This window comes from Cervus elaphus, chromosome 3 (genome assembly GCF_910594005.1).
Source record: "Cervus elaphus chromosome 3, mCerEla1.1, whole genome shotgun sequence".
Classification (NCBI taxonomy): Eukaryota; Metazoa; Chordata; class Mammalia; order Artiodactyla; family Cervidae; genus Cervus; species Cervus elaphus.
The window spans coordinates 28,383,057-28,395,762 of record NC_057817.1 but is presented as its reverse complement, the minus strand read 5'-3'; the positions used below and the strand labels follow the sequence as shown (position 1 = coordinate 28,395,762).

Below are 12,706 nucleotides of genomic sequence, written 5' to 3'. Positions count from 1 at the left end.
TGAGATTAGGGCTTCCCCTGGTGGCTCAGACAGTAAAGAATCAGCCGGCAATGTGGGAAACCCAGGTTCAATCCCTGGATCAGGAAGATCCCCTGGAGAAGGGCATGGCAACCCACTCCAGTATTCTTGCCTGGAGAATTCTATGGACAGAGGAGCCTAGTGGACTGCAGTCCATGGGGTAGCAAAGAGTAGGACACGACTGAGTGACTAACACTTTCACTCTTTCATGAGATCATGCAAGTAAAATGCTTAACATTGTATTCTTACGATGATCCCCATCTTTATCTATAGGAAAATGGAGGTGGAGAGAGGTCAGGTGACTTGCTCAAGGGCACAGTCCATGACCTTTAAACTTCAAGGTCACATCACCTGCCCCAGATTTCTATTCTCCTGACACCACACCAAGCCTTCATTCAGGAAATGGGAGGAAGGCTGATGGAGGGGGGGGCTGCTGCTCTGGCCCCCAGGGATCAGGACACAGTGGAAAGCGGAAGCTCTCAGTTCTGCTCCAAATCATTCCAGTGGTTAAGACTCTGAGCTTCCAACACAGGGAGTGTGGGTTCAATCCCTGTTCAGGGAACTAAGATCCCACATTCCTTGCGGTGTGGCCAAGAAATAAAAACGGGCTTCCCTGGTGGCTTAGATGGTAAAGAATCTGCCTGCAATGTAGGAGAGCTGGGTTTGATCCCTGGGTCAGGAAGGTCCCCTGGAGAAGGGAATGGCTACCCACTCCAGTATTCTTGCCTGCAGAATTCCATGGACAGAGAAGCCTGGCCGGCTAGAGTCCATGGGGTTACAGAGTCGGACATGACTGAGCAACTAACACTTTCATTTTGGGGCTTCCCTGGTGGCTCAGATGGTAAAGAATCTGCCTGCAGTGTAGGAGACCCAGATTTGATCCCTAGATTGGGAAGATCCCCTGGAGAAGGGAATGGCAACCCACTCCAGTATTCTTGCCTGGGAAATCCTGTGGACAGAGGAGCCTCATGGGATACAGTCCACGGGGTCACAAAGAGTTGAACATGACTGAGCGACTAACACTAATCAGTTTACCTCTCCCAACACCAATTCATGGACAGAGATAAATGACTTGCTAGACTAGCTAGCCACACACACACATGGGCCAGAAGGAGAGGAAAGGGTAAAAGACAGGACAGTAGTGAACAAACTTACTTCTTTCCCAACCAACCATTTGTAAATTTTAGACATATATAGTCAAACAGTAAAGACCTGTTTTATAAAGACACATTTAGATTTAGTTTCTCCTCCTGCACCACCCCCCACCACCTTGTGCCCAAACTTGATTCATCCCAGGCAGGGTGAATAGAGGGGGTAAATGTGAAAAACAAGAAGTATGTTCCCCTACTAGACTTTAAGGACCAAGAAAGCATATCCACTTACCATCATATCCCAGAGCCTCATAAAATTCCTGGTACACAACAGAGGTTAATGAATACGAGCTGAAAACATAAATTATGATATCAGAGCATACCCTTTTAGTCTCCTCATATTTCCTATCTTTTCCTCAAAATACACAGCCTATTTCAAATTTCATGCCCTCATTTTCAATACGAGGGATACTTAAAAATGATTTCAAAGAAGTAGTATTAAGTTCTTAAGAAACCCCGTCACACTCATCCTCTCCTAATGTGCCAGTTCAGCTCCTCATTCCCAAGTCTTACTTCATTTGGCCAGTTTCTCCGGAGTCCCATTCTCTCTGTGGCCTCACTGACCCTCATTTTGACACAGAAAGAGCTTGGGGTTTAAAGGCAGAAGACTCAGATTGAGTATTGCTTCTGTTTAAGGTAACACCTCACAGCCTGTTTCCTTATCTGTGAAATGGGGCTAAATTCCAGTGCCCACCTCATGGGCTATTGTTAAATCACTAAGATTTATGTAAAGCTTTTGAAACAGGGCCTGGCACACAGCAAACACTACGTAATTGCTTAGTTGAAGTAAAGCACTGTTCTTAATTGTAAAGTGTTATAAAAAAAGTGTAAGATTACTACTATGACTTTACAGTGAGCAAATCTTGGGGAGGGGGGATATGATTTTGTCCCATGTTCCTTCATAATGCCAAGACTCCTCAGAAAAGCAAATTTCTTCTGAGTCATCTCTTAATTGCTAGGTAGTACTTCCAAGAAGAGAATAACCCATCTCCTTCTCTCTCTCTCTCTCTCTCTCTCTCTCTCTCTCTCTCACACACACACAATCACTCTATATTATCTTGTTTTTTTCATGTTTATGATCTGCCTGTCCCCATCTCCATCCCACCCACCAAACGAATTAAAACTCCAAGACAGGGCAAATTCCGTCTGTATTGTTCAGAGTTGGCACAGAGTGGATATTTTTGTTGCCCTGATGAACAAATAAATGAAGGTCTACAGCAGATATGCAAAGAAATACCAGATCACAGAAATAACACCCTGAGAAGCTGGATGTCAATCAAAACGAAATACATGGAATTATTCCTCAGAAGGCCCTGCTGGTCAACGGTGGCTGCCTTGGATCACCAAGAAAAGGGAGGTGAGAAATATGTTCATGAACAATTGAAGACCAGCCTTCTACTTTGGGATCAAGGAATTTGAAAGAGCAGATCCCAGCTCTCTGCAAAGAGCTTCTTTCCACTAGCGAGGCAGGCTTTACAGCCGCGTTTTATTTTCCCCCACAGCCGACTGCGGAGGCTGTTTTGCGAAGATTTGGGGCTTCCAATGACAAATGAGTAGGGGACCTCAAGGCGAAAGTGGAGGTTGCAAGGCGCCCTGTGGCTCCCTTGGCCTTGCCAGGTGAGGATGCCCAGGGAGCACATAGCGGGTCCATTATGATGACTATTTATTAATAATAATATTGTTATTAAATATTTATGAAGTGCTTGTGCTCGGCTAGACGGTGACCCTCCCACCACTCTCCCACCCTTCCAGCAGCACCAGGTCCCTAACCCCGAGTCCCACCAGTCCTCCCGGTGTATGGTGGTTGGAGAGAATTGTGACAGGTGGCTCTGGCCGCCTCATTTGACCTTGACTGCTGGGAACCCAGGCGTCCGGGTTCTCCAGTAGGGCGACAATCCTTTCGCGGTCGCCACGGGGGCTGGGTAAAGAACGTCCCCGTGGTCCGTACCCAACCTGGGCTCCCGGAGCAGAAATGGGGAGGGACCAGGTCCAAGCTCCCCACGGGGTCCACCTGGCGGCCGCCCCCTCCTCCCCTCGGTCCCCGCGGGCCGGCAGGAAGGCTAGGGCGCGGCCCCCGGGGTCTCCGGCCTCCGGCGAGCGGCCACACGCCATTCAGCTCCCGGAGCTCCCCGCCGCCCCGGCCAAACATCCCGGCGCCCCGGCCCCGCGGCATTTTTTTTTTCTCTTTATCATAAATATATAAATTATGCTAATTACGGGCATTGCATATTAACCAAACCCGAAACCTCCCCTGCCCGGCCCCCTCCCCCTCTGTGCAAACCCCTCCCCGCCCCGGACCCCGCTACTTACCGGAGCCCGAGCCCGAGCTGCCTTCGCCCCGGGTGCCCGGCGGCCACCGATTAGAGATTCATCTCACAGCTCGGGCCAGGGGGCTGGGGGCCGGGGCCCGGGGGCCGGGGCAGCCGCCACCCGCAGACAAAGAAGCCAGTACGGCTTGGCTGAGCTCGGCTCGGCCCGGGAGCCGGTCGGGACCCGCCGCCGCCCCCGGGTCCCCAGCCCGGGCTGGCCAGAGCCGAAGGGGACTCGGCGGGCTGCGCTGGGCGGAGGGGGGACGGCTGGGAAGCGAGAAGGGGAAGCAGGGTGGGTGGGGGGGGCGGTCAGGTATATATATATATTTTTTCTTCCTTTCCCCCCTTCCACGGCCCCCCCTTTTCCCTCCCCCCCCCTCGTTTTTTTTCCCTCCTTCTGCTACTTGGATTTTTTTAGCTGCTGCGTCATGAGCATAATTTATGCAAAGAGCTTTGCCGCATGCTGCACCGCGCGCGCCAGCCGCCGGGGGCGGCGGGCTGGGCGGGCCGGCAGGGAAGGGAGGGGATCTGGGGAACCGAGAACGAGCGGTGGTGGGGGCACCCCAGCCCCTTGCCACCCCCGCTCCCAGAGGCCCCACAGGCTAGCTCCCCGGACCGGAGTGGATAGTCGATGGGGCGGGTCACGCAGCCCCGCTCCGAGGAGCATCCTGAGGTCGTTTCATTTTGGAAGGTGCGAGAGTAGGGAGCACAGAAGTCCAAACTGGGGAACCGATGCCACATTCCCGTCAGCCTAGGGTTGGGACGGTAACTCCCAGCGGCCGCCCTGTCCTCTCTAGCTTGGTCAGTTGCCCTGCTCAACGTTGAAAGTCAAGTTCGTGTCCATTCCCAAGTCCCAGGCCGGGCCCCCACTGTGAGAAAAGGGAGGGAACTCAGCCAGACCAAAACCACCGCCCGACCAACCTCCGGAGCAGCTGTGCCCGAGCTCCATCTCACCCGGGGGGAGCGGGGTGGGGAGGTGGGAGGCGTGGGGGCCTGGACCCGAAAGCCCCCATATACACACCTCAATAGCCGCTGTCTAGAGACTAGCTTGCCTGCTTTCTTGACCAAGTACCTGAGGAAATGTAAAAAATAGACAAAGTTCTGTGGCATGGAGCAAAAAGAAAAACCCAACGTTCTGCTTTGGTGGTGGTGATGTCGGGGAGGGTTTGGTTTAAGAGGCTCCTGAAGGTAGGGAAAGGGGAAGGGATAGACAGAGGCACTGTTTGAGGCTGAGGGAAAACGGACCGAGACGTCGTTGGCAAATAAAAGAGGAAGGAGTTGGAAGAACAAAGGGGAAGAGAAAGAATGAGGGAAGAAGAATTGGGGAGGGAGGAGGCTCTGTAAATCCAGCGACTGTGGGTCCCAGCTTTGAGACCTAGAGACAGCCAGCCTTCAGCCTGGGCTGCTTCCCCTCTGCCCCGCCGTCTACTGCCCGCCTCCCCTGACCCCCACCCTGATTTGGTGGCTTATCTTTTGATGAGGTAAGCATAGACGAGTTAGAGGTAATGTGAGGAGAAGGAAGGGGAGCCCTCGGCCCCCTTCGGAGACTGTTCACCCGCGCCCCCACCTCCATGGAAGGACACTGCAAGGGAGGGGAGAGCAGGAGAGCGGAGCACCAGGTGGTAGATCGTCTCTACACACTTTTCCAGAACCTTACCTGCACTCGGCACATCTATGAGTAACCCATGGATTCCAAGGTAGAATATTTAGGGTTTAGCCCCTACCCTTCCACTAACAGTTCAGGCAGGTAATTTAACTTCATTACTTACTTTTCTATCATCATTGCTTCACAGGGTCAAGAAGTTTAACTGTGTGAGCTTGTATGTGAAAGAACTTTGAAAAACTGTAACTGATATACAGTTGTAAGGTATCATTACCTGTGCAGTAGTTTTAATCTGTTTAAACTGGCCTTGTGAAGCTGATACATGACAATATTACAATTCGTGGAGGTTTTGTTTGGTCTTTTGTCCCTATGGTCCCTTGCCTTAGGCTGTAAATTTCTTGAGAGCACAGATGGTGACAACTCATTTTTGTATTCCCTACTGCTGTTTATGTGAAGAAGAGGCTCAGTATTGCTATTGAATGTTATCACATGAAGACAAAACTCTTAGTCTCTGTGACGTGGTTTGGTGCTACACACAGATAAATCAAATGCATGATATCAGGGACAGTATGAAGAAAGAAACAGATGTGATCAAAGGGGTTCAGGGAGACAGACATGAGAATGGTAATTGTGGTTTTCTTTGGAAAAAGGAAGCCTTAAATTTGTATTGTATACTCTTCTGCCTAAATTTTTGATCCTGAACAAATATTACTTTTTTGTTGGTCTAAATTTTTTATTTATCGGTTATAACATGCACACAGTAAAGTACACAAACCCTAAATGTACATATTGATGAATTATTTATATATACATAAAATATTTATTTTTATCTACACATTACATTACTTACACATATTATTTACATGTAAAATAGATTATATGTCATTTACATATAATATTTTTTATAACAATTGGGGCTTCCCTGGTAGCTCAAACGGTAATGAATCTGTCTGCAATGAGGGAACCCTGGGCATAATTATAATAATTACATTTTATCATATATCATACATACATATTTTATAAACATATACAAAATCACCATCTACAATATGATATAGAGCATTTCCAACACCTGAGAAGACTTCTCTGTGTTCCTTGATAGGTAAACGTCCAATTATCACTATAGATTAATTTTACTGGTTCTTGAACTTCATCTAAATGGAGTCAGACAGTATGTGTATTCTTTTGTGTCTGGTTTCTGTTACTCAACACATGTTTTTGAGATTCACCCATGTTGTTGTGTTTAACAGTTTATTACTTGTTCTTTTATACTGCTCTATACATTCCATTGTATAATTATACCACAATTTATCCATTCTACTATTGATGGGCATTTGAGTCCTTTCTCTTTTTGTCTTTTATGCATAAAAGCTGCTCTAAACATGCTTGTATAAGTCTCTTAATGAATACATGTACTTATTTTTCCTAGGTGAATATTGAGGAGTGGAATTGCTAAGTTTGGGGTATATGTTCAACTTTTTATTGGGTTGGCCAATAAAAAACTTTGAGTTTGGGTTTTCCGTAACATCTTACAGAAACTCGAATAAACTTTTTGGCTAACCCCATAGATACTGCTCCCCTGGTGGCTCAGACATTAAAGAGTCTGCCTGCAATGCAGAAGACCTCGGTTTGATCCCTGGGTTGGGAAGACCCCTGGGAGAAGGAAATGACTATCCACTCCAGTATTCTTGCCTTGAGAAATTCCATGGACAGAGGAGTCTGGCAGGCTACAAAGAATAGACACAACTGAGCCACTAACACTTTTAACACAGATACTGCTAAATACTTTCCCAAAATGTCTGAACCAGTTTATATCCTTAATAGTAATGTATGAGAGTTTTAGTTATTTCATCCTCACTGATGCTTGAAATACAGTCTTTTTTTTTTTTTTTTCAATATTGCAATATACGATTTTTGGAATAAGTACACATTTTATAGTCAGAAAAAAAGCCAACAATACAAATATTTCCATGAGTAAGTAGGGAGAAGCTGTCACTAGTGACATGCTGTGCCAAAGAAAACTCGTCAATAGTATCCTCAGCCCAGCACATTTTCTTTTTCTCCTTTGCTCCCAATTCCTATGCCTCTCAGCCTATATTTATTAAAAAATATTATTGTCTACTAGATTGGATGCTAAGTGTCCAGTGGAAGACAAAACAGCTTTCTTGAAATTTATAGTCTTCTGGGGAAACACATGTTAAACAAAAAATAAGCACATAAATATATCACTACATGTGACAGTGAAGGAAACCGGAAGGTGATATGAGAAAGAATCACACTGGGGGGCAGGGAAGGCCTCCCTAAGGAAGTCACATATAAGGCGAAGTTTAAAAGATGGAATAGGGACTTTCCTGGTTTTCCAGTGGCTAAGACTGCACTCCCACTGCAGGGGGCCTGAGTTAGATTCCTGGTCAGGGAACTCGATTCCACATGCCACAACTACAGATTCTGCATACTGCAACTAAGACCCGATGCAGTCAAATAAATACATAAAAATAAATACTTTTAAAAAGTGAAATAGGCAGGAGACCAAAGGAACAGCAGAGGTGATAAGACAGGAAAGAACCTGGTGCTCAAGAAACTGGAGCACAGCAAGTGACGGGAAGAACTTCACAAAATGAACTTGGAAAGATAGGCAGGGGCCAGATCAGAAAGGCCTGGCCATATGTACCTCTAATCTTCCCATTCAGCTGGGGCTGTTCTTTCCTTGCAAACTCTCCTCAGGATTTACCCGCTCTAAGTAGCCTTCTTGAATAATACTGAATTGTTTAAATTAATATTATTATTTTAATTATATCATTTTTTCAAAAACCTCATAATTTGTAGTAAATAGCCCTTTCTTTCTGTTTCCTGAGAATATATTGGTTTACCCAACAGACGTAGGACAGGGCCTTCTGTTTCCTCTTTTACCTGAGTCTTCTCCAAGCATCAGGGATGCTCTGTTGACAGTAGGAGTCTTCCTTGGCCCTGCACTCTATTCCTAGAAAGCTCTTGGAATCTAAGTAGATAATCCCTAGAATCCTGTTTTGCGTGGTTTGAGGACTGACTCAGTTTCAGATCTTCAAAAGTTGCCCTGGAGCAACCAAATTTCCCCAGGATCCACATATATTTTCCCAGACACCTTCCTTAACTGCCAAGTTAATCTTGCCCCTCCTCCTGCCAATCACCAGGTTAGAGGCATCTTTGCTGTTGCTAAGAGAAGGAGGCTTGGGCAGGTGGGAGTGAGTTGAAGGATGATACAGCAGGGAGTCAGGCTGGTCAGCAGGGGAAAAAACCTTTCAGCTGTGAGAGAAGACAGCAATGCAAATACATTTTTCAAGTGTTTCTGGGCCAGGTTTTTTTGTCTTTTTCCCCCACTGTGTTTACCTGCTTGTTCTCTGAAAGCTTTTAGGACTTTCTTTTTAAAAAATCTCTGACATCTTAAATTTTACATCATGGCTTGTAGTTGGCCAGCTTTCATAAAATAAGCTATTGTTCACCTTGACTGGTTATACTGAAGTCCTTGTAAGGGGAAAAGGACCATCAAAGAGAAGATCCCTGAGTGCTGGTAACAATGCAGGGCTATTTAAAGGTGGAAGTCAGAGTTCTGGAATACTTGCTTGGCAAGGAGTGTGGTTGGGCATGCTCCATTTTTTATAGACTTCCCACCCTGAAATGCATATATTTTATCTATTTACTTTAATTTTAGCAATGATGTAAAATTATTGCTAGGCTGCTGTCACTCTGACAGATCACCTTACCAGCTCAAAGGGTAAATATGGATTTTTTTCCCCATAATTTTTGTACAGTAACAAGGTGAGGAACATTTTAGCTCATAAATTATTCACCAAACCTCACAGGCATAATAGGCTGTGTGCATATTCATCAGGTTATCATCCATTATTCATAAGAAGTTCACTTCAACTGTTAGAAGAAAATGAGGTTGTTGATTGAAATGCTGAAGAAACGTGGGCTTTTGTTCCTCCCTTCTTCTTTCTCCCATCTAAGTCTGGAAGTTTCCATCAAAAACTCATATCATAGGGGAAAAATTTTATTCCTGACATGCAGATGTGTAGATAAGAGGAAAAGAAAACTTGGAGTAGGAAATAAGTTGGCAGAATCAACCATCATACATTTAGCTTGGCTAAAGGCCTCTGACTCCTGCTTCCACAGAAATTGTGTCCAGGAAGTGTCCAAAAGGAATCTCCTTTCTTGCAACAAAGGAGCAGCTTTAGTAAATCTGATAGTTTTTTTTAGACTTCATACTTATATTAAGATACAGATTGCATTCTGCAGCCCAAGAAGTAGTACCATTTATGTTATTATTTGACCTTCATACCATGTCTGTGAGATAGGAGTAATTTCAAGATGAGACAACTCAGGCTCAGAAAGGTTAAGTGATTTGTCTAAAGCCAAACAGCTGGAGAGCAGAGCAGGACTGGGACCTACATTTTCTTCCACATTCCATGTTCTTTATACTCTGTCTTCCTAAATCCTCTGGCATAATGAAACCTACCACTCCCAGAGGCATTTCACATTGTTTTCCAAGAACCACTGATTTTATTATTTTCTCTTTTTAGTATCTTTGTTATTTCTGTGAACTTCAGAAGCAATACAGGCTTGAAAGCATCAAATAATCCAAACTTCTATAGAATAAAGAATAACAAATGGACAGGCAGTTAACTGCCACGATCGCCAAACTCCCCTGCCACAGGAGCCAGGAAGAGATATTATAATTCAGTCAGATCTACAGATCTAGGTTCAGATCTGATCATGGTCACTGACTAGCTGTTTCATCTGGGGGTAAGATAGCCTCTTTAGGCTGTAGTGTCTCATTTGTAAAATGGGGATTATACTTCTAGAGTTTTTTAACAATTAAATGAGATGATGTATATGAAACCCAAGTGTCAGCACTTCCCTCTATTTTAAAGGCCCCCTGTCTCTAGCACAGCTGGCCACCCACTATCCATGGGTATTGCATCAGAGGATTCAATCCACCAAGGATTGAAAATATCTGGAAAATAAATTCCAGAAAGTCCCCAAAAGCAAAAGGTGAATTTGCTGCAAATCAAACTTTGTACATAGTATCTACAACTACATAGTATTTAAAACTATGCAGTTTACATAGCATTTACATTGTATGGAGAAAGAAATGGCAACCAACTCCAGTATTCTTGCCTGGAAAATCCCATGGATGGAGGAGCCTGGTAGGCTACAGTCCATACGGTCGCAAAGAGTCGGACACAACTGAGCGATTGAACTGAGGTATTATAAGTAATCTAGAGATGATTTCAAATTATACAGGAGAATATGCAGAGGTTTCAGGCAAATACCATTTTATATAAGGGATCTGAGCAGCCTTGGATTTTGGTATCTGTGAAGGGGAGGTGGATCCTAGAACAATATACCCTGTGGGAACTGTATATTTATTTGGGGAAATGGAATGGAAGGCAAGGCTTGTTGCTTGCCTGTGCCCCCAAGTCTTTCGCTTGATCCTCTGTTTCCTTCTGTCCTGCGTCACTCACCTGGCTGCTAGTTGCCTAGTGTGGTTTCTCTGGATGAAATGCAGCTGTAGTCACAGTGGGGCACAGCTGTGAGTTCTCCACAGCATGACTAAATATGGCTGTTCTTTTTTTAAAGAAAATTATTTATTTGGCTGTGTCAGATCTTAGCTGCGGCATGAAGGATCTTTAGTTGGGGGATGTGGGATCTAGTTCCCTGACCAGGGATCGAACCTGGACCCCCTGCATTGGGAGTGCAGAGTCTTAGCCACTGGATCACCAGGGAAGTCCCTCAAGGTTGTTCTTTATTGAGGAGTTGGGAAAAAAGCTAAAGAGAATTCCAATGAATAAGAGAAAGCATTAAATTTTCTATTTTAACTTTCTGTGTGATTGAGATGAAAACCAGATAAGTTGTTATGAGCGGGTCAGGTTTTGCGTGCCTGGACTCCAAACCCTACTCTGACTCCCTGTCCTCAGGTCAGTTTCCTCCCTAGGAACGCCTCCTTCACACCTCCACTCCTTTCTGGGAGGGGCCAGGCGCTTCCTCCCTCTGCTTCCTCACCTTTACTCAGAAGTGTGTACATGCGCAGTCGTTTAGTGGCGTCCAACTCTATTCGACCCCATGGACTGTAGCCTGTCGGGCTCCTCTATCCATGGGTTTCCTAAACAAGAATACTGGAGTGGGTTACCAGTTCCTCCTCCAGGGGATCTTCCCAACCCAGGGATCCAACCCGAGTCTCCTGAGTTACTGGTGGATTCTTTACGACTAGCGCCACCTGGGAGCCCCATATTCAGAAGTACATTTCCCTAAATCTGACATATTCAGTCTGGAAGAGGTGAGTGTGTGGCAGAGGGTGAGGGATGGAGTGGGCGCTACGAACTCTAGCACACAATCCACCCAGAAAATTTGTCCAAGGAAGGTTGGCATCCCAAGTTCAGACCCCTTCCAGTCTCTTGGCCAGATGGAGATGTAGATGAGGCTCTATTCTTCTGACTGCCCTTTGGAAAATAACTTTTGGAGCACACACACAGAACACACACACACCTTGCAGAATAAAATGAAAGCTTAACCCTTAAACCAGCAAATGTCATGTGGTAGAATCGCCCTACTACACTGCATTTTTAATAAACACTAAGTGCTGCACTCAATATGCCAGCAAATTTGGAAAACTCAGCAGTGGCCACAGGACTGGAAAAGGTCAGTTTTCATTCCAATCCCTAAGAAATGCAATCCCAAAGAATGCTCAAACTACCGCACAATTGCACTCATCTCACTCGCTAGTAAAGTAATGCTCAAAATTCTCCAAGCCAGGCTTCAGCAATACGTGAACCGAGAACTTCCAGATGTTCAAGCTGGATTTAGAAAAGGCAGAGGAACCAGAGATCAAATTGCCAATATCCGCTGGATCATCGAAAAAGCAAGAGAGTTCCAGAAAAGCATCTATTTCTGCTTTATTGACTACACCAAAGCCTTCGACTGTGTGGATCACAATAAACTGTGGAAAATTTTGAAAGAGATGGGAATACCAGACCACCTGACCTGCCTCTTGAGAAATCCGTATGCAGGTCAGGAAACAACAGTTAGAACTGGACATGGAACAACAGACTGGTTCCAAATAAGAAAAGGAGTACGTCAAGGCTGTATATTGTCACCCTGCTTATTTAACTTATATGCAGAGTATATCATGAGAAATGCTGGGCTGGAAGAAGCACAAGCTGGAATCAAGATTGCTGGGAGAAATATCAATAACCTCAGATATGCAGATGACACCACCCTTATGGCAGAGAGTGAAGAGGAACTAAAAAGCCTCTTGATGAAAGTGAAAGAGGAGAGTGAAAAAGTTGGCTTAAAGCTTAACATTCAGAAAACTACGATCATGGCATCTGGTCCCATCACCTCACGGGAAATAGATGGGGAGACAGTGGAAACAGTGTCAGACTTTATTTTTTGAGGCTCCAAAATCACTGCAGATGGTGACTGCAGCCATGAAATTAAAAGATGCTTACTCCTTGGAAGGAAAGTTATGACCAACCTAGATAGCATATTAAAAAGCAGAGACATTACTTTGCCAACAAGGGTCCGTCTGGTCAAGGCTATGGTTTTTCCAGTGGTCATGTATGGATGTGAGAGTTGGACTGTGAAGA

The 12,706-nt window shown here is 45.3% G+C and overlaps 1 protein-coding gene and 1 non-coding gene across 16 annotated transcripts in view; both read right to left on the bottom strand.

Moving 5' to 3' along the window:
- POU6F1 (POU class 6 homeobox 1) overlaps window positions 1-3,924 on the bottom strand; it is a 29,100-nt gene extending 25,176 nt beyond the window's left edge. For 4 of the 15 annotated variants that reach the window (XM_043884063.1, XM_043884124.1, XM_043884036.1 and 1 more), the window contains exons 1-2: window positions 3,480-3,768; window positions 1,402-1,460 (exon numbers count right to left, since the gene is read on the bottom strand). The gene's annotated coding sequence lies outside the window, so the exon portion shown is untranslated. Of the gene's footprint in view, window positions 1-1,401; window positions 1,461-3,479 lie in introns of all 15 variants that reach the window. The other 11 variants (XM_043884079.1, XM_043884073.1, XM_043884090.1 and 8 more) reach the window with 8 other exon arrangements.
- Window positions 3,925-10,774: 6,850 nt separating this feature from the next.
- TRNAG-CCC lies at window positions 10,775-10,847 on the bottom strand. Its single transcript has one exon. It is a non-coding gene; the product is annotated as a tRNA-Gly (tRNA).
- Window positions 10,848-12,706: the final 1,859 nt, after the last annotated feature.